General features: G+C 38.9%; 1 pseudogene; it reads right to left on the bottom strand.

Moving 5' to 3' along the window:
* Positions 1-12,146: 12,146 nt before the first annotated feature.
* On the bottom strand, positions 12,147-23,438 carry LOC138921779 (uncharacterized; annotated as a pseudogene).
* Positions 23,439-26,624: the final 3,186 nt, after the last annotated feature.

Raw genomic sequence — 26,624 nt, 5'->3', positions numbered from 1 at the left:
AAAAAACTGGTTCTTAAAGAGCCCCTGAACAAATTCACCTGTTTTGGAAAGCAACCTAAAATCACCAGAAAGAAAGGTTCACAGTCCTTTGGTGAAAAAAAGACTTACCTAATGGGGTCTGGATGCATCTCAGTGAGAGGTGAGACCTCTCCAGGGACTGAGACATTGGTAGCAGCCATTATTGTGACCTAGTACAGACCTGGCAGATGCCATTGGAATTCTTCCCCTGGCCTGTTAACCCAGGATCTGCCCCACCCACTGGAGCACTGATTTAATCCAGCTCAGCCATGGCAGGCAGCCTGCCCTAGAGACAGGCCCCACCCTACAGCAAGCCTTCAGGGATCTTGTGGGCCCACATAGGCAGGGTGTGTGGGATATCTTCAGGGTGTGAATGGGTCTGCCTCTGTGGGGCAGTGTATGTGTGAGTGTTGGGGCTGCATTGGTGGAGTGTGTGGGGCCTCTGTAGTGGGGTGAGCAGGTCTGCTTCAGTGGGTCAGGGTGTGCACACAGGGCAGCACTGCATTGACAGGCTGTGTGGGCCTGTGGGTAGTGGGGCTTGTCAGTTGCAGCAGACTTGTGCTTCTCAAACAGCCACATAGGAGATCAGCCTCACCTTTCAAAACCTGAAAAAATTGTGTGATGCCACGCCTGGGGCAGGCCCCAGACAGCTGCGCTCCTGAGAGGGCTGACAACAGCCTTGCAGGTCAGAGGCCTATAGCAATTGTAAGTCCCTGAACCTAACAACCAACCACATTGGGCGCCTACAAACTTAACAGAAAAACTGCAGCAGGAATGTGCTATTAGATCTTGCAGCCAACTGTGCTGGGGCTCCCCACACCCGACAAAGTGACTGAAGTGATCATAGCAGCCACAGGCAGCTGAGCATTACAACCAGCTGGCCAGAGGGACAACCTAGCCTCCCTGTGCACCTGCAGCAACAGCAACCCTGCCATGACAGAAGGACACATGTAGGTCTCACAGGGGACACTAGTGGAACATTTGGAACTGGTGATGAGAGGGAAGCACACTGCTGGACCTCATAAGGCATCTCTTACATAAGGTCACGTCTTCAACATTGGGAGATTTAGCTGATCCACCTAAAACATAGAGATAAGCACAAAGAAAGAGGCAAAATGAGGAGATGCAGGAATACATTCCAAATAAGGGAACAGGACAACTTCTCAGAAAAAGAACTAAATGAAACAGAGATAAATCTACCTGACAAAGAGTAAAAACTAATAGTCATAAGGATACTCACTGATCTTGGAAGAAGAATGGATGAATTCAGTGAGAACATCAACAAAGAATTGGAAAATGTGAAAAAGAACCAATCAGAAATGAAGAATAAAATACTGGCAATGAAAAATTCACTAGAGGCACTCAATAGCAGAGTAGATGATACAGAAGAATGGATCAGTGAGCTGGATGAAAGACTATGGGAAATCACCCAAGTTGAACAGATGAAAGAAAAAAGAATGAAAAAAAGCCAAGAACAGTCTAAGGGAACTCTGGGACTATATCAAGCACACTAACAACAAGCACACTAACATTCATATTATAGGTGTCCCAGAAGGAGAAGAGAGAGACAAAGGGTCAGAGAATCTGTTCAAAGAAATAATAGCTGAAAAACTTCCCTGACCTAAGGATGTAATCAGATATCCTGGTACAAGAAGCACAGAGTGCACCAAACAAGATAAACCCAAAGAGGCCCACACTAAGACATGTTATAATTAAAATGTCCAGGGAGGAATGATGTCAGCATCATGGTGGAGAGAGATCTCCCCTTGAACTCCCCCTTCTAAAATACAACCTAAAGGACATTCATACACCAACAGAGAACATTCACACAACACAAAAGACATCTGAGAGACCCATGCAGCCATATATCTAAAGGTGGTAGGGCTGGATCCTCCAGAGGAAGTGGAAGCTGGTAAAGGGGACTTTTCTCTTTGCAAGGACAGCCAGTGACCTCAGGACAGTGCCCAGCTGTGAGAGGAAAAGGGGGAGGGGCAGCCCTCCATGGGAACACCATTGCTCTCTGAGTTCCCTCACAGCCCGAGGGAAAACCCCACACATACAGGAGACTGAGCTGTTTTGGGGGGTGTCTCCATCAAACTAGTACTCCAGGAGAGCAATTGGTGAGGGCTCAGGGAGAATGCTGGGATCATACAGAAGACAGAGTGCCCCTCCCAACACCTGGCACTCCAGCCCTCCAATTGCCCAGAGCACAGTGGACAGATAGCAGCAGCAGCTGGGAAAGGTGCACAGGTCTCCAGGATCACCCAGAGCACAGTGAGGAGAGAGAGGTGGTGGCTGGGAAAGGTGCATAGGTGTAAGAAGGCTCCCCTTCCCCCATGCAGCACTGAAGCCCTCTGATCCCCCAGAACACCCTGCGGAGACTGAGGCAGCATCTGGGAAAGGTGCATACGTTTCTGGGATTTCCCAGAGTGCCGAGCAGAGAAAGCGGCAGAGGCTGGGAAAGGTGCACAAGTGTGAGAAGGCACTCCTTACCCTACCCAGCACTCCAGCCCTATGATCACTCAGAGTTCTGCACAGAGAGAAAAGCAGAGGCTGAGGGAAGTGCAAGTGAAAGAAAGTACCCTTTCCCCTGCCCAGCACCCCAGATCTGCCATTGGTCAGAGCATCACACAGAGAGAAAAGAAGTCAGTGGCTGGAGTTGGGGAGCCCCGGATCATGCTGGGCCCAGAATACACAGCGCATGATCCCCACCCAGTGGTGGCAGTTGGAAGCTGTGACCAGATAATAACTACGTGGAGGCAAAAATCCACACCATCAAGCAGTATGAAAAAGCATATTAAATCTCCAGACCAGAAGGAAAGTGAGGAGTACCAAGAAACCAACACTGAAGACACAGAAATTCATAACCTAAATGACAAAGAATTCAAAATAGCTATCATAAAATCTCAATGAGTTGCAAGGAAACACAGAAAAACAAATCAATGAATTCAGGAGCTTCTTCACAAAAGAGATTGAAACAAGAAAGAAGAACCAATCAGAATTGTTGAAGATGAAAAACACAATGAATGAGATTAAGAAAAATCTGGATTCCCTAAACAACAGAGCTGACAATATGGAGGACCAATTAGCAATTTAGAAGATAGTAATGCAGAAATGCTTCAGATGGAGGAGAAGAGAGAACCAAGACTAAAAAGAAATAAAGAACCTCTCATAGAAATATCTGACTCAATTAGGAAATGCAACACAAGGATTATAGCTATTCAAGAGGGGGAAGAGAAGCAGAATGGAGCAGAAAGCTTGTTCAAATAAATAAGAGCTGAGAACTCCCCAAACCTGGGGAAAGAGCTGGAAATACAAGTGAACAAAGCCAGTAGATATCCTAATTTCATCAATGTATAAAGACCTACTGCAAGGCATATAGTAATAAAGCTGGCAAAAGTTAGTGACAAAGAAAAAATACTAAGGGCAGCAAGGAAGAAGAAAATAACTTACAAAGCAACCTGTATCAGGCTTTCAGTGGATTCCTCAGCAGAAACCTTACAGGCTGGGAGAGAGTGGAATGATACATTCAAAATTCTGAAAGACAAAAAGTTTCAGCCAAGAATAGTCTATCCAGAGAAAACATCCTTCAGATTTGATGGATAAAAAAAAACTTTCCCAGATAAACAAAAGCCAAAGGAGTTCATCACCATAAGACTCCCCGTACGATAAATGTTCAAGAAGGTCTCATACTTGAAAAAAAATAGGAAAAGAGCTGCAAAGCCCTGAGCAAGGAGATGAATAGGAAGGCAATAATTAGAAAATGACAGCTCTCTCTCAGATCAGCTTAGTCAACGCTCAAATCTAACAAAGGATAAAGAGAAGGAAAGCAACAAAATTAAAAAAAAAACTCATCATTTTAACCACAAATTCACAACACAACATGGAATAAGACATGACATAAATAACTTGGGGAAGAGGACAGGGATGCAATCAGCATAGTCTAAGGAAATAAGAGTCTATCAGAAAATGGACTATCTCATCTATAAGATTTTTATACAAACCTAATGGTAAACACTAAGCAAATAATTAGAATAGAGACATATATGACAAACAAGGAGAATGAAGAAAACCACCATAGAAAACTACCTAATCAAATTGGTAATTCAAAACACACAGGATGAGAAACAAATGAAATGCAGAAGAACTGGAAAATGAGTGATAAGATGGCAGTATTAAGCCCTCATATGTCAATAATCGCTCTAAATGTAAATGGAATGAATTCTCCAATCAAAAGACACAGAGTGGTAGGATGGATTAAAGAACAAGATCCAACAATACGCTGCCTCCAGGAAACACAGCTCCAAAGACAAACACAGGCTTAGAGTGAAGGGATGGAAGAAGATACGCCAAGCTAATGACAAACAAAAGAAATCAGGTGTTGCCATACTTATATCAGACAAAGTAGACTTCAAGACAAAACAAGTAAAGAGAGACAAAGAGGGGCGGTATATAATGATAAAAGGGACATTCCACCAAGAAGACATAACACTTTTAAACATATATGCACCCAACATAGGAACACCAAAGTACATAAAGCAACTGTTAACAAACCTAAAAGGAGATATCAACAACAACACAATAATATTAGGGGACCTCAATACCCCACTGACATCAATGGATAGATCATCCAGACAAAAAGTCAACAAGGAAATAATGGAATTAAGTGAAAAACTAGACCAGATGGATTTAACAGATGTATACAGAACTCTCCATCCCAAAACAGCAGAATATACATTCTTCTCAAGTTCACATGAAACATTCTCAAGGATAGACCATATATTGGGAAACAAGGCAAACCTCAATAAATTTAAGAAGATTGAAATCTTATTTAGTAACTTCTCTGACCATAATGCTATGAAACTAGAAATCAATAATAAGAAAAAAGCTGGGAAAGGAACAAAAATGTGGAGACTAAACAAGGAGAGAAATAATAAAAATTAGACTGGAAATACATGAAATTGAAACAAAAAAGACTGTAGAAAGGATCAGTGAAACAAGGAACTAGTTCTTTGAGAAGATAAACAAAATTGACAAAACCTTAGCCAGACTCACTAAGAAAAAAAGAGAGAAGGCTGAAAAAAATAAAATTAGAAATGGAAGAGGAGAAATTACAACAGATATTACAGAAATACAAAAGATTATAAGAGAATATTATGAAAAACTATATGCCAACAGACTGGACAATCTTGAAGAAATGGATAAATTGCTAAATTCTTACAACCTCCCAAAACTGAATCAAGAAGAAATAGAGAATCTGAATAGACCAATCACAAGTAAAGAGATTGAAATGGTAATCAAAAACCTCCCAAAAAATAAAAGTCTAGGACCAGATAGCTTCTCTGGAGAATTCTACCAAACATTCAAAGAAGATTTATTACCTATCCTTCTCAAACTATTCCAAAAAATTGAGGAAGATGGAAAAATTCCCAACACACATTCTACGAGGCCAACATCACCCTGATACCAAAGCCAAACAAGGACAAAACAAAAAAGGAAAATTATAGGCCAATACCGCTGATAAACATAGATGAAAAAATCCTCAACAAAATATTGGCAACTTGAATACAGTAACACATTAAAAAGATCACACATCATGATCAAGTGGGATTCATACCAGGGAAACAGGGATGGTTCAACATCCACAAATCAATCAGGGTGATACACCACATTAACAAAATGAGGGAAAAAAAACCACATGATAATCTCAATAGATGCAGAGAAAGCATTTGACAAGATCCAACATCCATTCAGGATAAAAACTCTCAATAAAATGGGTATAGAAGGAAAGTACCTCGGTATAATAAAGGCCATATATGACAAACCCATAGCCAACATCATACTCAATAGGAAAAAACTGAAAGGCATCCCTCTGAGAAGAAGAACAAGAACAAGACAAGGGTGCCCACTCTCACCGCTCTTACTCAACACAGTACTAGAGGTTTTGGCCAGAGCAATGAGGCAAGCAAAAAAAATAAAAGGAATCCAGATAGGCAATGAAGAAGTGAAACTCTCACTGTTTGCAGACATGATTTTATATATAGAAAACCCTAAAGAATCCATCGGAAAACTATTAGAAATAATGAACAACTACAGCAAAGTTGCAGGATACAAAGTCAACTTTCAAAAATCAGTGGCTTTTATATATTCCAATAATGAACTAACAGGATGGGAACTCAAGAATACAATCCCATTTATAATCGCATCAAAAAGAATAAAATGTCTAGGAATAAATTTAACCAAGGAGGTGAAAGACGTATACAAGGAAAACTATAAGACATTACTGAAAGAAATTGATAATGACATAAAGAAATGGAAAGATATTCCATGCACGTGGATCAGAAGAATAAACATAGTTAATATGTCCACACTACCTAAAGCTGTCTAGAGATTCAACACAATCCCAGTCAGAATCCCAATGACATTCTTCACAGAAATAGAACAAAGAATCTTATAATTTATATGGAGCAACAAAAGACCTCGAATAGCCAAAGCAATCCTGAGAAACAAGACAAAGCTGGTGGCATCACAATCCCAGACTTTAAAATATACCACAAAGCTATAGTAATCAAAACAGCACGGTACTGGTACAAAAACAGGCACACAGATCAATGGAACAGAATTGAAAGCCCAGAAATAAAACCACACATCTACAGACATCTAATCTTCAACAAACAAGGCAAAAACATACAATGGAGAAAGGAAAGCCTGTTCAATAAATAGTGTTGGGAAAACTGGACAGACACATGCAAAAGAATGAAAGTTCACCGTTGTCGTTCTCCACACACAAAAATAGATTCAAAATGGACCAAAGACTTGAAGGTAAGGCCTGAAACCATAAAACTTCTGGAAGAAAATATAGGTAGTACACTCACTGACATCAGCCTTAAAAGGATCTTTTCGAATACCGTGTCTACTTGGAAAAGGGAAGTAAAAGAAAAAATAAACAAGTGGTACTTCATCAGACTAAAGAGCTTCTGGAAGGCAAAGGAAACCAGGATCAAAACGAAAAAACAACCCACCAACTGGGAAAAAATATTTGCAAATCATGTATCTGACAAAGAGTTAATCTCCATAATACACGAAGAACTCATACACCTGAGCTATGAAAAAACAAACAATCCAATCAAAAAAGGGGCAGAATGGGGGCCGCCCCGTGGCCGAGTGGTTAAGTACACACGCTCTGCTTTGGCGGCCCAGGGTTTCACCGGTTCGGATCCTGGGTGCAGACATGGCACTGCTCATCAAGCCATGCTGAGGCGGCATCCCACATGCTGCAACTGGAAGGACCCACAATTAAAAGTACACAACTATGTACCAGGGGGCTTTGGGGAGAAAAATAAAATCTTTAAAAAAAATGGGCAGAGGATAGGAACAAATATTTTTCCACAGATGGTATACAGATGGGCAATAGGCACATGAAAAGATGCTCAACATCACTAATCATAAGGTAAACTCAAATCAAAACTACACTTAGATCTCACCTTATGCCCGTTACAATGGTTATAATCACCAAGACAAAAAATAAATGTTGGAGAGGTTGTGGAGAAAAGGGGACCCTCATTCACTGCTGGCAGGAATGCAAACTGGTGCAGCCACTATGGAAAACAGTATGGAGATTTCTCAAGAAACTAAAATAGAAATACCATATGATCCAGCCACCCCACTACTGGGTGTTTATCCGAAGAACTTGAAATAAACAATACAAAGAGGCTTATGCACCCCTATGTTCATTGCAGTGTTATTCACAATAGCCAAGACGTGGAAGCAACCCAAGTGCACATCGACAGATGATTGGACAAAGAAGATGTGGTGTATATATATATACAATGGAATACCACTCAGCCGTAAAAAAAGACAAAATCGTCCCATTCGCAATCACATGGATGGACCTTGAGGGTATTATGTTAAGTGAAATAAACCAGACAGAGAAAGACAAACACCATATGATTTCACTTATTTGTGGAACATGAACAAACTTATGGATAAAGAGAACAGTTTAGTGGTAACCAGGGGGAAGGGGGATTGGGGGTGGGCACAAGGGGTGAAGAGGCACACTTATATGGTGACCGACAAATAATAATGTACAACTGAAATTTCGCAGTGTTGCAAACTATCATGACCACAATAAAAAAATAAATCAAAAAAACAAATGGAAAAAAGATAATAAAATAAAAATGTCCAAAATGAAAGATAAAGAGAGAATCCTAAAAGCTGCAAGAGAAAGGCAACAATTGACATACAAAGGAAACCCCATAAGGCTATCAGCTGACTTCTTAGCAGAAACCTTACAGGCTAGAAGGGAGTGGCAGGATATATTTAAAGTGCTGAAAGGAAAAAACCTACAGACAAGAATACTCTACCCCTCAAGGTTATTGTTCAGAATGGAAGGAGAGATAAACAGGTTCCCAGACAAGCAAATCTAAAGGAGTTTATCACCAAGACCCCAGCTGTACAAGAAATGCTAAAGGGACTGATTTAAGTGCGAAAGAGAAGAAGGCCACAAATAGGAATTAGAAAATTATTCAAAAAAATAAGGCGGGCTGGCCTGGTGGCACAGCAGTTAAGTTCGCACATTCTGCTTCGCCGGTTCGGATCCTGGGTGTAGACATGGCACCGCTTGGCAAGCCATGCTGTGGTAGGCGTCCCACATATAAAGTTGAGGAAGATGGGCACGGATGTTAGCTCAGGGCCAGTCTTCCTCAGCAAAAAGAGGAGGATTGGCAGCAGTTAGCTCAGGGCTAATCGTCCTCAAAAAAAAAAAAAAAAAATAAGGCACTAAAGTCACTGGTAAAAGCAAAAATACAGTAAAGGTAGCAGGTCAAAAGACAAAAGTACTAAAATTACCTATTCCGTGATAAGAGGGTAATGGAAACACACACAGAAAAAGAGGTTAGAAATTATATAAAACCCTAAAGAATCCACCAAAAAACTTTTAGAAATAGTCAATGAATTTGGTCAAGTTGCAGCATACAAGATCAACATCCAAAAGTCACTTGTGTTCCTATACACTAACAAGGAATTAGCAGAAAGAGAAATTAAGAATATAATCGCATTTACAATTGCAACCAAAAGAATAAAATACCTAGGAACAAACTTAACCAGAGGTGAAAGATCTGTATACTGAAAACTATAAAACATTGTTGAAAGAAATTGAAGAAGACACAAAGAAATGGAAAAATATTCTGTGCTCTTGGATTGGAAGAATTAACATAGTTAAAATGTCCATACTTCCTAAAGCAATCTACAGATTCAATGCAATCCCTATCAAAATTCCAACAACATTTTTCACGGAAATAGAACGAAGAATCCTAAAATTTATATGGAACAACAAAAGACCACTGAATAGTCAAAGGTACCCTGAGATAAAAGAACAAAGCTGGAGGTATCACACTCCCTGATTTCAAAATACACTACAAAGCTACAGTGACCAAAACATGGTACTGGCACAAAAACAGACACATAGATCAATGGAACAGAATCAAGAGCCCAGAAATAAACCCACACATCTATGGACAGCTAATTTTCAACCAGGAAGCCAAGAATATACAATGGAGAAAGGAAATTCTCTTCAATAAATGCTGTTGGGAAAACTAGACAGCCACATGCAAAAGAATGAAAGTAGACCATTATCTTACATCATACACAAAAATTAACTCAAAATGGATTAAATACTTGAATGTAAGACATAAAACTTCAAGAAGAAAACATACCCAGTACACTCTTCAACACTGGTCTTAGCAGCATATTTTCAAGTACCATGTCTGACTTTGCAAAGGGAACAATAGAAGAAATAAAAGAATGGGACTACATCAAAGTAAAAATATTCCACACAGCAAAGGAAACCAAAGACAACTTAACAATTGGAAGAACATATTTGTAAACCGTATATGTGATAAGGGATTAATATCCAAAATATATAAAGAACTCATACATCTCAACAACAAAAAACCTAACTACCCAATTAAAAAGTGGGCAAAAGATCTGAACAGACATTTCGCCAAAGAAAATATACAGATGGCCAACAGGCACATAAAGAGATGTTCAACATCATTAACCATCAGGGAAATGCAAATCAAAACTACAATGAGATATCACCTCACTCTCGTAAGAGTGACTATAATTAACAAGACAGGAAACAATAAGTGTTGGAGAGGATGTGGAGGAAAGGGAACTCTCGTACACTGCCGGTGGGAGTGCAAACTGGTGCAGCCACTATGGAAAACAGCATGGAGATTCCTCAAAAAATTAAGCATAGAAATACCATATGATCCAGCTATTCCACTGCTGGGTATTTATCCAAAGAACTTGAAAACACAAATGCGTAAAGATAGATGCACCTCCATGTTCACGGCAGTGTTATTCACAATAGCCACGATTTGGAACCAACGTAGGTGTCCATCAGGGGACGAATGGATAAAGAAGGTGTGCTATATGTACACAATGGAATACTACTCAGCCATAAGAAACAATGAAATCCAGCCATTTGTGACAATGTGGATAGACCTTGAGGGTATTATGCTAAGTGAAATAAGTCAGGGAGAGAAAGTCAAATACACCTATGATCTCACTCACAAGTAGATTTAAAAACAACAACAAACAATTACATATAAACAGATATTGGATTGGTGGTTACCAGAGGGGCAGGATGGAGGGAGGAGGGTGAAAGGGGTTATTAGGCACATGTGTGTCGTGATGGATTTTTGTTAGTCTTTGGGTGGTGAACATGATGTAATCTACACAGGAATAGAAATATAATGATGTACACCTGAAATTTATATAATGTTATAAACCAATGTTATCACAATAAATAAAAATAAAGAACTAAAAGCGAATGAAGATACTAAATATGAAAATATGTGAGATGCAGTTACAGTAGTAGTGCTAAGAGAGTTGTAACACTAAATGCTTACATCAGAAAACAGGACAGGTCTCAGAGCAAGAATCTAAGTTTCCACCTCAAGGAACTGGAAAAAGAAGAGCAAAACAAGCCCAAAGTAAGCAGAAGGAAGGAAATAATAAAGATAAGAGCAGAAATCAGCAAAATTGAAAACCAAAAGCAAAATCCAGCTCTGTGAAAAGATCAATAAAACTGTGTGAATCTACATTATCTAAAAGTGAAAGTTTAACAAGTAATTAAAAATAATAAAGAAATCATTTTTAAGCATTAAAAAAGCACAAACTATTAGTGGAAATATAAACAGTACTCAAATGTCACCTTTCCTAATTATCTTATTTAAAATTACACCGCCACACTTATATCAGTCAGGGTTCTCCAAAGAAACAGAAACAAAAGGAGATTGTGTACATATATAGACGGAGATTATATACATATCTATATATATATACACAGAGAGTGAGAGAGAGAGATTTATGTTAACAAATTGGCACATGTGATTGTGAGGCCTGGCAAGTCTGAAATCTGTAGGACAGGCTGGCAGGCTGGAAACTCAAGCAGGACCTGATGTTATAGTCTTGAGTTGGAAATCTAGGGCAAACTAGCAGGGTGGAAATTTGGCAGAATGTGACGCTTCAGTCTTGAGGCAGAATTTTTTCCTCCAGAAAATCTGCTTTTGCTCTTAACAGCCTGCAACTAATTGGATGAAGCTCATCCACATTATCAGGGGTAATCTCCTTTACTTCAAGTAAAAATTTATTGCAGATTTTAACTACGTCTATAATACACCATCATGACACCTAGATCAGTATTTGATTGAATAACTGAGTACTATAAACTAGCCAAGTTGACACATAAAATGAACCGTCACAGTCCACCCCTTGTCCAATTGGCACCCATACACATATCTCTAAATAAAGACAAATAACAAAGTCATACTTCCACCTAACATGACACAACTATCCTATGTATAACCGAAAAAGTGCTAACCCTTTCCCTATAAGAGGATGCAAAGTACTTAAGTGATGTTCACTTTTCCTTGATATCTTGTAACTTAAATGATGTGATATAAAGTTAACTATTATTAATACATCCTATATTATATGATAAGGGGATAACGGGAGAGAAAAAAGATATTTGACATAAATATACACACAAATACATTCATAATAAAATAAGAAAGAAATACGCATAACAATTGCAGCCCTCATTTCTGCAAGTGGTCACATGGTCATAGCTGGTATTTTTAATTATCTTCTTTCACTACCCATTCCATATTCCCTTTGTCCTTAGCAAGCACCTCAGCTGATTGTGGTTCTTTGCCTGCCTGATGGAGTGACCCAAACCTTCATTCCTGAAAGGTCTGAGCTGTTAGTAGTTCTGCTGAATTGGGGTATTGTAGCTTTCTATTGATTTTCATCACAAGCATGGTAGTACTAAAAGATGCCCTAAGGAATCTACTGTGTTCCAGACATGCTTTTCCTTACCTCCATTGTCTAGTAGCAGCCCAATTTCTTCTTGGTAATCAGGATCAATTACCACAGCCAATAGAGCATCTCCCTTCACTTCCTGTTGACCCAGAGGCATGAGGAACCCAAAGTGATGAGGTGACAGTCTTAACTTCAGGTTCAGTGGAGTCATTGTTGAATCTCCTGGTGGAAGCATTCCACCCTTTGGAAGTAAGACCTCTAGATCAGCAGAACATAAGTACACATAGACAGAAGCCCAAAATTTGCTGGTGGATAACTAGGATAATACTAAGTGGTGCCACTCCCATTTCCATCCTTTGATTCCTGGACCCATGAATTTTGACTGTGGAAGGAATACCACCATATACTGGATGCTGATTTAGAGTATGTACAACTTCCTGGAGAACATGCCTCAGCCCTGCAAAGCATTGCCACCTAGTTGGTGCTGTAACTAAGCCTTCAAAAGGCCATTCCATGGTTCTGTCAATCCAGCCGCTTCAGGATGATGGGGAAATGGTAAGACCAGTGAATTCCATGAGTATGGACCCATTGCTGCACTTTGTGTACTATGAAATGAGTTCCTTGATCAGAAGCAATGTTGTGTGGAATACATGGTGGTGGATAAGGCATTCTGTAAGTTCACAGATGGCAGTTTTGGCAGGAGCATTGTGTTCCAGGAAGGCAAATCCATATCCAAAGTGTCTATTCCAGTAAGAATAAAATGCTTCCCTCTCTATGATGAAAGTGGTTGAGTGTTATCAACCTGCCACCAGATAACTGGCTTGATTACCCCAGGGAATTGTGCCATATCAGAGACTAGGTAAATGGTTTCTGCTGCTGACAGATTGAGCACTCAGCAGTGGCAGTAACCAGGTCAGCCAAGATGAGTGGAAGTTCACGTTGCTGAGCCCACGCACAACTTTCATCCCTACCACCATGGCCACTTTGTTCATGAGCCCCTCGGGCAATGACAGAAGTGGCTGAGGAAAGTGACTGACTGCTATCCACAGAACGGGTCATCCTATCCACTTAATTATAAAAATCCTTTTCTGCTAAGGTCACTCTCGTGAGCATTCACATGGGACACAAACGGCTTCAAGGTTTTTTGCCCATTACAAGAGGTATACCTACATACTCTTCCCCAGACCTCCTCGTCACCAATTTTCCAATCATGTTCCTTCCAAGTCTCTGATCGTCCATCTAAATCATTGGTTACAGTCTATGGATCGATATACACTCATACCTCCGGTCATTTCTCTTTCCAAGTAAAAATGAACAACCAGGTGCACTGCTCAAAGTTCTGTCCAGTAGGAAGATTTCCCTCCACCACCATCCTTCAAGGATGTCCCACAAAGGGGTTATATTGGTGGAGCTGTCCACTTTTGGGTGGTGCCTGCATATCATATGGAATCATTTGTAAATCAGGCCCAAGTTTTCCCTTCCTCAGTTAACTGATTATAGAGAACTCCCCATGAGGCTATAGGTGTGGGCTGGGAGAGAGGAAGTAATATAGCAGGGATGGGGATCATAGGCATTCGGGCCACTTCTTCAAGTAACTTACATATGCCTTCAAGGCCTGCTCAAGCCCAACCTTGTACACCACTTCCACTGGATAGTGGAGTGCTGCTGTGCATGGCCAAAAATACGGGTTGGTGGGTCGGACAATATTCACTTCATGTGGCACACAGTTAAGTGTTCAGTCTCTACTAAAGCCCAACAGCAAACCAAAAGCTATTTCTCAAAGGGAGAGTAGTTATCTGCAGAGAATGGCAGGGCTTTGCTTCAAAATCCTAAGGGTATGTACTGTGCTTCACTTATAAGGATCCACCAAAGGCTCCAAGCTGCACCTCTGTCTGCCACTGACACTTCAAGTGCCATTGGATCTGCTGGAACATATGGTCCAAATGGCAGAGCAGTTACACAGCAGCCTGGACCTGTTGTGAAGCCGCCTTCTATTCTGGGCCCCATGCAAAACTAGCGGCTTTTTAGGTCACTCAGTAAATGGATCAGAGCAGCATACTAAATGAACGTGTTGTCTCCAAAAATTCAAAGAGGCCCACTAGGCAATGTGCCTCTTTTTTGGTTATAGGAGGGACTAGATACAACAACTTAACCTTCACATTTGAAGGGATATTTTGATATCCCCCACACACTACTAGATCCCTAGAAATTTCATTGCTCCTAAATTTTTGTCAGATTTATTTCCCAGCTCTGGCATGTAAACGTCTTTCCAATAAGTTTAGAGTAGTTTCCACTTCTGGCTCACTAGCTCCAATCAGCATAATGTCATCAATGTAATGGACCAGTGTGGTGTCTTATAGAAGAGAAAGGCAATCAAGGTCCCTGTGATCTCAATTATGACACAGGGCTGGAGAACTGATATACCCCTGCAGCAAGACAGTCTTGCTGGCTTTGCCAGCTGAAAGCAAACTGCTTCTGGTGGTCTTTACTAACAGGCGTTGAGAAAAAAAGCATTTGCCAGATCAACAGCTGCATACCAGATATCAAGGGATGCGTTAATTTGCTCAAGCAATGAAACCACATCTGGAAAAGCAGCTGCAATTGGAGTCACCACCTGGTTATGTTTATGGTAATCCACTGTCATTCTCCAGGATCCATCTGTCTTCTGTAGAGGCCAAATAAGTGAATTGAATGGAGGTTTCGCTAGGAATTACCACCCTTGCATCCTTCAAGTCATCAACGGTGACAGTAATCTCTGCAATTCCTCCAGGAATGTGGTATTGTTTTTGATTTCCTATTTTCATAGGTAGAGACAGTTCTAGTGGCTTCTACTTGGCCTTTCCTACCATAATAGCCCTCACTCCACAGGTCAGGGAACCAATGTGGGGATTCTTCCAGTTTCTGACTGTATCTATTCCAATTATGCATTCTGGGGAATTAACTAAAAGATGAGTTTGGGGACTCACTGAATCCAATATGAGATGGACTCAAGCTAAAACTCTATTGATCACTTGACATTCATAAACCCGTACTCTGACTGGTGGAACACAGTGACATTTTGGGTGTCCTGGAAATTAGTGTCATTTCGGAGCTCATGTTTAATAATTCCTGAAAGTCTGACTATTTACTTTTCCCCGGTGCTCTTTTTACCACTGGAAATAGAGTCAGTAGTGTATTTCAACCTAATCAGGTTAAAGAAGCAATTCCAGAAACTCCAGAACCAATTCAGAAAACTCATCCTTAAGATTCTGTTCTTCTTGAACCAAAATCTACAACAGTCAGGGTTCTCCAGAGAAAAAGGAACAATAGGACATAATTTATATATATATACATATATATATAAATCTCCAACTTATATTTATAATAAGAGATTTAACAGAAGGAATTGGCTCACACAATTGGGACTGTTAAATCTTAAATCCATAGGGCAGGCCATCAGGATAGAGATTCTGCAGGAGGTGATGCTGTAATCTTGAGGCAGAATTCCTTCTTCTCCAGGAAACTTCAGATTTGCTCTTAATGCTTTCAACTGATTGAATGAGGCCCACCCACATTATCAAAGGTAATCTCCTTTACTTCAAGTCAACTGATTATAGATGTTAATCACATCTATAAAATACCTTCACTGCAACATCTAAATTAGTGTTTGATTAAATAACCAGGTAGTACAGCCTTATAACATACTGTATATATTGTTTAGGCATTTTGGATTTTGTCTGTCTCCCCTAACTTCAGTGTAATCTCTAGAAGGCAGGAAATTTTGCCTGCTTTGCTCACTGTTGTGTATGTAACTCCTAGAATAGTGTCTGGCACATACTGTGGAGTAAACAAATATTTGTTTGCTAAATGAATTGCTATTCAGAAAGTAATTTGGCAATATCGAGTAAAATTAAAGATATGTACAAGGATATTCATTGCAACATAGAATACCAAAAAGTTGGAAACCTATGAAATGTCCATTAATAGTGGGATGGATTTTTAAAAATTGCAGTATATTTATATAATGGAAGTCTCTTAGCTAAAATGAATTAAATACAATTACACATAGAAACATAGATAAATTTCAAAAAATATATTAAATGGAAAAAACAAGTTGCATGACATGTATACTACATATTGTAAAATTTAACAATGCACAAAATAAAACTACATAATGCTAATGAATACATATGAATGTAGGGAGGGATACTCATCAACATCAGGTTACCTGTAGGGAGGAAAGGAGATTAATGAGATAGACGGGGACTTTAATTTTATCCATAATCTCTTAATTCTTAAAAAAAACCCAACAATCTGAAGCAAATATAAAAAAGTTTAACATTCATTAAGTCTAGGTGGTAGAAACACGAGTGTCTGGTTTTTTTATGCTTTTATATATTTGAGATGATAATTGGCAATAAAAATATAACAGTAGAGAAGATCCAATTTTAAATAGCAACTACGAAAAACTTCAGGACTAAAAAACGTGAAACATAAAAGATCTGTATAAACAAATCTTTTATACGCTTTTGAGGGACACAGAGTCTTCAATAAATGTCCTATTATTGGAAGAGGCGACTCATAGTATAAAGATGCTATTTCTTTGGTTTATATTAATTTATAAGTTTGATTTGATCCTGTAAAGACAACAATAAGACTTTTTTATTCTAAAGCTCATATGAAAAAAAAGTTCATATCAAGAAAAACCAGAAAAATTCTGAAAAAGAAGAGTAATCAGGAGGGTAGTCTTATGGTCTTATGACATATTAAAGTATATTATAAAGATACAAAAATTAAAAGAGTTGTGTGGTATTGATATATTAACTAAATGCCCAAACCATACCTGATATCTGATCACTTCTCTCTATTCTGCTGTACCAGCCTAGTCTAAGTCACTATTGTCTCTCATCTAGATTACTACAATATCCTTGTAAATGGCCTCCCTACTCGCACTCTGTCCATTGCCCCACCATACAGTTCATTCTCCACACAGCAGCCAGAGTGATCTTTTAAAAACTTAGACCGTGTCACTCTCCTGCTAGAAACCATGAATAGATAGACACATTGGTGGAACAAAACAGAGTTCAGAAATAGGTCCAAATACATAAAAGAGATTGATATATGATAAAGGTACAATCTCATATCAATAGAGAAAAGATGAATTATTTAATCAATGGTATTGGGACAACTAGCTGGTCATTTGAAAAAACAAAATTGGATCCTAGACTCACTCTTTACCCTAAAATGAATTTTTAAAATGTTATATTGAAAAAAAAAGTGAAGCTTTTCAAAACTAATTTACTCCCTTGTGTGGGAAGGAACAAGGAGTGAGTGCATGGGAGCACGGAGTGGGCTTCCACCGTATCGGTCAAGTTCTATTTACTGATCTGGGTGCTGGTTACACAGAGGTATTCAGTTAATGAAAATTCACTGGGCCACTCTTATGATATATGTGATAATGCGCACTGTTCTGTACATTATATTTCAATAAAAGCTTTTAAAATAAGCAAAATAATAAAGCTACAAAAGAAAAGAGAAAAGATTGATGAATTTGACTCTATAAAATCATGTTTTTTTTCTGCATGGGAAAAATACTAGAAATAAAATCAAAACAGAAAAGAGAAAGAAAAATTTGTGATACATATAACAAAGAACTAATTTCCTTAATGTATAGTTAGTAAGAGAAATGATCAAAATAACTTCACAGAAAAAAGGCCCAAACATATGAGTTAATACTCACAGGAAAGTACATACAAACGGCTTTCATACAGATGAAAAGATATGCAATCTCATAATAAAATCAATGCAATTTTAAAGCACAGGGAGTTTTTTTTTTTGCTTTTCAGATTTGCAAAGGTTTTTTTAAAATAACGACACACTGTAAGACTATAGAGAAACTGGCATTCTCGTGCATTGCTGTCAAAAGCATATTCTTAGGGTGTTCAGTTTGGTAATATCCAACAAAATTTTAAGTGACATATCCTGGGACCTAGCAATGCCTAAAGATCAATTCCAATGTGTTCACAAAAGATAAATATAAGCATGTTTGCAGCATCATTGTTAACAATGGCAAACGATTAGAGACATTCCAAATGTCCATTCATTAAGAACCTAGTTAAGGGGCCACCCGGTGGCGCAGTGATTAAGTGTGCACGTTCCCCTTTGTTGCCCAGGGTTCGGTGTTTGGATCCCAGATGCGGACATGGCATCGTCTTGGCAAGTCATGCTATGGTAGGCGTCCCACATATAAAGTGGAGGAATATGGGCACGGATGTTAGCACAGGGCCAGCCTTCCTCAGCAAAAAGAGGAGGATTGGTGGCAGATGTTAGATCAGGGTTAATCTTCCTCAAAAAAAAAAAAAAAAAAGAACCTAGCTGAGTAAATTTTTGCATGCTCATACTATAGATTACTACATAGTCATTAAAAATAACCAGAAAGTGCTACTGAGTACTTATACGGAAAGATCTCCACAAAAACAAGTTTTATTTTTTTGAGGAAGATTAGCCCTGAGCTAACTGCTGCCAATCCTCTTCTTTTTGCTGAGGAAGACTGGCCCTGAGCTCACATCCGTGCCCATTTTCCTCTACCTTATATGTGGGACGCCTACCACAGCATGGCGTGCTAAGCGGCGCCATGTCGGCACCCGGGGCTGCCAAAGCGGAACATGTGCACTTCACTACTGAGCCACTGGGCCGGCCCCACAAGTTTTATTTTTAAATGATTTATTTATTTATTTTTAAAGATTTTATTTTTTCCTTTTTCTCCCCAAAGCCCCCCGGTACATAGTTGTATATTCTTCGTTGTGGGTCCTTCTAGTTGTGGCATGTGGGACGCTGCCTCAGCGTGGTTTGATGAGCAGTGCCATGTCCGCGCCCAGGATTCGAACCAAGGAAACACTGGGCCGCCTGCAGCGGAGCGCGCGAACTTAACTACTCGGCCACGGGGCCAGCCCCTATTTTTAAATGATTTAAAGTAGTGCGAATAGTATGGTGCTACCATTATACGTTCCTAAGTCCCTGAGAGTGATACTGTTAAAATACTCTATCCAGAAAAAAATTTTTTTAAGGAACAGTTTTTCCTTACAGAAGAATGGCAGCTAATAAATGTAGAGGGATGACACAGTTAGAAAATCATCATTTTGTAACTCCAACATAATATTTGATTTAGGTAAGAATCATCAATCGATGCTAAAATCATCGGATAAAAAGTTATTTTAGAGAAAAAGATATGCATAAAGTCTGAAAGTATCATCCCACTGATAGTTTACCGATTACAAAGGGAAAACTTTTTTTGTCAATGGAGACATCTTAACCAAATCTCAAACTTCGCACTACTATTAATAGGACAAGCTGACATTATACTGTGCCTCCCGATGTGATGCAACATAGAGTACACAACAGCACTTGTGAAGTATTCTTACCAGAAATATTTAACTTAATTTTTTTTGCTGATTAGTATTCCATGTAATAAAATACCACAATGTGTTTATTCATTCTTTTGTTAATGGACATTTAGATTGTTTCCAGTGTTTGATTGTTATGAATAAAGCTTCCATGTCTTTTTTTGGACATATCCTTTCTCTTTAATGCAGTGGCATGATTTTGGATACCATAGTTTGTTTCCACCTTTTTCCATTCTGTTCCTCTGTGATGGCTGCAGCCTGAGCTTTGGTGGGCGAGGATTAAGGCTTTAAGTGTTAGTAGATGGTACCAGCTGCCCATATTACGTTGCTCTTTACCTTATTCTGAAATGGTTCTGATCATCCCTTAGGTAGACCCTGATCCTGGTTGTGGATTTCAAAAACCCAAAGGGTGATAGACTTTATTGGAAACTAGATCAAGAAGTGTGAGAGCTCTAAATACATGGGAAATATGGTTGCTTCCAGAATTGAGGTGGTAGAAAAAAAACCAAAGAAATGAATTACCACAAATCAAAGGAAAAAAATCAGAACAAAAAAACAATGCACTAAAAACAGACTGTGGCGGTAATGCCTTGGCCTTGAAAATCTGGTTGGCACAGCAACAGCTTAAAGACCTTGGCAGCAGGCAGAGCAACTACAGCGTGTTTTAAATGAACAGAGAACCACAACCCAGGAGACCGTTTCAGCTTTAGAAATGTCAGAAGGCAAACCAGAGGATTATCAGAAATGAAGGTAGAGAAGGTTTAAGATCTTAGAGGTCGAATTTGGCCTACATAAAAAGGAAAAGAAGGATGTACCCCTAAAGATGTCCCCAGGCCTAAAAGCTTTTGATATGAAACTAGGAAAAAGGAGGGTACACTTTCTGTTATTAGGTCAAGGAAGATAACTCAGATCAAAAGGATTTAACAGAAAAAAAAATACGAGAGTAAACTGGAATGACTTCCCATTATCTCACTCCTTCCCACAAGGGAGCCCAGAACCAGAAAACTATTGAGGTGCCCTCTGAAAACTGTACACAAAGTGTCATTAATAAGAGCAGATTATAATCCTTCTCTTGATGACTGATTACAAAATATTCAGAAAAAATCAAAAGAGAGAAAGACCACAATGAGCAGTGTAGGATACTTCAGGCATTATTTAGTGAATTTCAGATGACACTGTGCTTGTAGTTGGGAAAGCAGGTATAGCCTGGGCCAGGAAGGAAGATGCTCATGGCACTTAGGAAGTTAGGGCTTTAGGAGAAGGGGAGAAAAGATGAAGTCACTAAAGAAGGATTTCAATGTATATAGGTCTGGTCTGGGTTAGATAATAGAAGGATGCAAAGATACCTCCTGGAATAAATTAGGAGGTTTTGCTTAAACAGTGCATGCTTTCTGCAGGCCTGGAAAAGAAAAGAATTTCTTTTCTTTACAGCTTTCACTATGGGAGGGATCCCATAGGGCAAAACCTGAAAGGGTATGTTAGAAAAACAAACGTCAAGACCACAAAACAAAGAGAAAGAAAAGGAAGGACAAAAGACACTTTGATCTAGAAAATAACATTAGCCTTACACATGGTAGAGAAGACACAAGACCTGAAGAAATAAATAAGGGGCAAAATAGAAGGAAATGGAACAAGTAGAGGCATATGCCACCGCTTCTGGGGAAAAAAAGACAGCTGAAAGAATGTTGTACTACAAATTAGACAAGACCTAGAGAATTAAAAACCCAAGGGAAGGCAAAGTTTCAGAAAGGAAGACATGGCTGAGGATATATTGGTGCTCACTGAGTGGCACCACCTGTGTAAGCATCAACAACAGCAGTTTCAATTCAGGGATTTGTCGAGGTTGCTTTATTCGTTGGGTCATTTGTAGGAGAGGGGTGAACCTCTCCTACAAGGCAGGTTTTGTAGTCCTAAGGAACCTAGAGCAGACAGTAACAACAGGAGCCACTGTGGCATAGAACAAAACACTTGGGATCTTGCTGGGGACATAGATATACATAGATGAAAAGGAGATTGAGACCGTGAGGGCTGCTAGGCCGTGAGTTTCACTTGGAGAACTACCTGTTATTAGTGTGGGATGCCTTCTCATAAGAGAGAGTAGATTAGATTGTTAGGAACACAAGAGTCAAAGGGAAATGAAAATGAAAATATTTTAAATATATGGGGTGGTTAATGAAGGGAAAGAGAGGGCCTTAGGAAGGACTAATGAACTGGAGGCACCACTACAACAAATGTCTAAATACTGCAAAAAGACAGAACGTGAGTCTGTCCATCCCAGCTATCTGAGTCTAAAATTCGTATCCTTAAAATCTGTTTGGAGAAATTTCTCATCTATAAGAGAGTTAGGGCCATTCCTATGCCCTGATTGGGATATCCGCCTATATGCACAGTTTCCTCTCTCAGAGCGGTTGTTAAGCACAAAGTGAGAATGAAAAGAAGGATCATAGCTTCCTCACCTCCACTGTCTCCCTAGTAATTACTAGGAGGACCTAGTAATCTGATTGGCTCAGATCCCTTGAGCCATGGTTACTAGTGTGTTTGGGCTGGTCACTATGGGTTAAAATGTTGTATACTCTAGATGGGTTTCTCTTTAGTGCTTTTCTGCCATTCAGAGAGATTAAAACACTAAGCCAGAGTCTCCTGGGTACCCAGCCATCTTGCTTTCTTGCCTCCTTCACTTGATATTTCAGGTACTTAATAGTTCTTATCAATTCACTGGTCAACTACTAACAAGACTGGGACTTGACAGGAAAAGGCGAAGCATTTTTTGGACCTTGAGCCTAAGTTATGTACTGAAACCTAGCTTTACCAGAGTACTGGGCATTAATCACAAAGTAGTATTTTAATTTCTACCTGTTCTTCTCCTTTGTGTGTATGGCTCCTTTATGACTTTTACATGGGAGAAGTAATGAGGTTAAGTCAAAACATGACTATTCCTGACTCCCTGCCCATAACACCATATTGCTAACATCAAAAATCTTACACTAGCTCCTAACAGGCACGACTTGTGGAATCAGGGCTTACAGAGCTGGCCGCGTACATTAGGATATGAGCATGCAACAGACTAGAAATGAGATGAAATGGGATTGTGCCTGGAACCAGCGTCACTAATAAATTATTTTCTGACCTCCAGTTAAAACTTTCCATAAAACCCTTTTCATCCCTAGTTCGTTTCTTTTATGACCATTTAGTATCTCCCTCTAAAAGCCCCCATATCAATGAAATCCTGGTGGAAATGAAGTTAGCTTCTTATTACTAAGCTGATCAATCAATGGGGGATGGAGGAAAAAAGAGTTGATTTCTCAGTAACTGGAAATAGTGTTGCCTTTCTTTGCCATGTCTACTGTTTCTTGTGGCCTCTTGCTAGAAAGACGGTGGGTGATTTGTTTCTTTATATATACTTTTCTGTATTTAGTCACAGATTTTCCATAATGTGTATTTACCACTTTGATAATCAGGGGAAAGTAAACAAAAGGAAAAAAATTCTATAAATTTAAGGGATTGAATCAGGTGGCCCTCACTGCCTCCACTCCTCCTCTGGTAACCACTAATCTGTTCTCCTTATATATATGTTTGTTTGTTTATCTTCCACATGAGTGAAATCACATGGTATCTGTCTTTCTCTGTCTGACGTATTTTGCTTAGCATAATACCCTCGAAGTCTATACTGGTCGTCTGCCCATAATAGTCAATTACCCACACAAAGTCCATGTTGTTGCAAATGGCACAATTTTGTCTTTTTTACGGTTGAGTAGCATTCTATTGTATGTATATTCCACATCTTCTTTATCCTCTCATCTGTTGATGGGCACTTGGGTTACTTCCATGTCTTGGCTATCGTGAATAATGTCTGGCAGTATTTATTAAAAATGCTCTCAGTTATCCATTGAATTGCATTTGTACTTTCGTCAAAAATCATTTGAAAACAAATATTTGCAAATCACATATCCAACAAAGAATATATAAAGACCTTTCTAAAATCAATACTAAGAAAACAAAGAACCCAATTTTTTTAAGTGGGCAACAGACTTGAACAGATGCTTCACTAAAGAAGATATACAGTCAAACACGTAAAAATATGTTAAACATCACGAGCCGTTAGTAAAATGCAAAATAAGTACAAATGACTGAAAAGCATATGCAAAGATTCTCAATATCATTAGTCATCAGAGAAATGCAAATAAAGACCACTATACACCTATTAGAATGGCTAAGATAAAAAATGTTGATAATGTCAAATGCTGAGGGAGTAGAGAATATTGATCATCTTAAATGCTGGTGAGGATGCATCAGCTTAGGATCTCTCCCATATTGATGATGGGAATGTAAAATGGTAAAACCACTCTGGAAAATAGACTGAGAGTTTTGTAAAATGTTAAACAGAGAGATTACTTCCATGAGATCCTCCGTGAACCCTCTCCTCAGCAAAACAACCATAACTGGTGAAAATTATTTTTAGAAAACAACCATTTAAAGCCTCTGGAAATTGTCCCAAGGGTGTAGAACAAAGGAAGAGCTATTTATTCAAGAAAACCTACTAAATCTAACAAACAGTGAGAATCTCAAGCTCAGTGACAGAAGCTCCACCCCAGGCAGGTACATCCAAGAAGCAGGGGTTTCTCCCTAGAAGGGGCAGGTAATCAGCATTTCTCATTGTCCCCAGAGCCGTGTTGCAGCTCTATTCCAAGCAAGAATGGTTGAGAGGACTGGGGCTCCCTTCCACCAGCCAGCCTTAACTCATAGTATAGAAGCTCTAACCTAGGTGTGGCAGGCCAAAAACACCTTCCCAAATCACCCTCACCCTAGCTGACTTATAGGATAGTTTTCACATCAAGAGAGGCAAGACATACTGCTTGTAAAGCAGGTGTGTCACTCTGATACAGGCCACTGATCCAAACCCCAGGTCTGGAGCAGTAACACAGAGGTTTTGCCCAGGGAGAGAGGTAAGCTATAAGAACAGAAAACTCTGAAGCTCTCCCCAAAGGAACTGACTTTATTTGGAACATAGTGTAGGGAAGTTCAAGCCAAAGGGTGCTCTTCAAACACTGGAGATTTTGGTGGTTAGCAATTAAGAAGAGGCTAGTAGCTTCATGAGAATAAGCTAAACTAACTATAGACCAATTTACTGGAGATAATGAGGAAAAGAGACAGCTAAGAAAGGTCTCCTGGAGTCAGAACAAAATTCAAAGGCTAACCTCAAAGACCATCTCTCTAAAGGGACCCAAGTTTAATTGGATCAGACTGAGGAGCAATTTATGCCACAGGGCATTGTTGAAAACAGTAGAACAGTTAGTGGGCAATTAGTGATACCTAACAGCTCTGTGTGTTACCAACAGAGGCAGACAGCTTAACAGAAAGATCAGAGGAAGAGACAAAAAGAACTCTGGTAAAACCACTGTTGTCTCAGGGTAACTGCATGCATCCCAAAACATTCTGAGGAGTGACATTAGGGTCTACTCATTGCAGGGGAAACAGACGTCACTAAAGTAGTCCACTCATATCACTAAAAAAATAAAAAAGCAAACAACAAAAAGAAACTATGAGTGAGGGAGGGTCACTATCTAGAGTTGCTGCAATATATTATCTAAAATGTCTAGCTTATATGCATACATATATATATATGTATATATATATATATATATATATATATATATAGTACATGCAAAACACAAGAAAATGTGACCCATACACAGGAAAAAAAAGCAGAAACTGAAACCGCCAGTGAAAGGGCCTAGATGTCAGATTTAGGAAAGAAAGATTTCAGAGGTGCTATTATAATAAATATGCTCAAAAACTAGAGCAAACCTTGCTTAATGAATTAAAGGAATGTATGAGGACATCCCAATAAAAAGAAAATATCAATAAAAGTTTATAAATTATTTTTAAAAATCAAATTCTGGAGTTTAAAAGTATAATAACATAAATGAAAACTTCACTAGAGGGGCTTTAGTAGATTAGAAAGAGTAGATTTGAACTGGCAGAAGAATTAATGAACTTAAAGATAGATCAATAAAGATTATGAAATCTTAAGAATAAAGAGAAAAAATAATGAAGAAATGTAAACAGAGCCTCAGTGATGTGTACGACAACATTAAGTGCACCAACATATGCATAAAGGGAGTACCAGAAGGAGATGAGAGAGAAAAAGAGCAGAAGAAATATTCAAGCAAACAATGGCTGAAAATTTCTAAGATTTGATGAAAAACATTAATCTACACATCCAAGAAGCTCAAAGATCTCTAAGTAGGATAAATGCAAAGATCCACATCAAGACCTACCGCAGTAGAAATATTAAAAGACAAAGAGAAAATCTTGAAGGCAGCAAGAAAAAAAATGGCTCATCACATGCAGAGAACTCCAGTAAGATTAGCAGCTGATTTCTAATCAGAAATCATGGAGAGCAGAAAGATGATATATTCAAAGTGCTGAAAGAAAAAACCCTGTCAATCAATAATCATATATCCAACAAAGCTATCTTATAAGAATGAAGGCAAAATAAAGACATTCCCAAATAAGCAAAAACTGAGAGAATTTGTTGCTTTACAAGAAACATTAAAGGAAGTTCTTCAGGCTGGATGTAAGTGACCCCAGACAAAGTTAAATGGTCTGAATATCTCTTGTGAATATAGATAAAAATATTCTCAGCAAAAAACTAGCAACCTGAATCCAGCAATATATAGAAAGAATATATACCACAACCAAGTGGGACTTAGCCCAAGAATGCAAGCTTGTTTTAAATACAAAAATCAATCAACGTAACACATTATATTAACAGAATAAAAGACAAAAACTACATGATCCTTTCAAGAGATGTAGAAAATCTTTCGACAAAATCCAATACCCTTTCATGATAAAAACATTCAACTAATAAGAAATGGAAGATGAATTCCTCAATAT

This window comes from Equus caballus, chromosome X (genome assembly GCF_041296265.1).
Source record: "Equus caballus isolate H_3958 breed thoroughbred chromosome X, TB-T2T, whole genome shotgun sequence".
Classification (NCBI taxonomy): domain Eukaryota; kingdom Metazoa; phylum Chordata; class Mammalia; order Perissodactyla; family Equidae; genus Equus; species Equus caballus.
The sequence above is the reverse complement of the archived record's forward strand: the minus strand, read 5'-3'. Positions and strand labels throughout refer to the sequence as shown.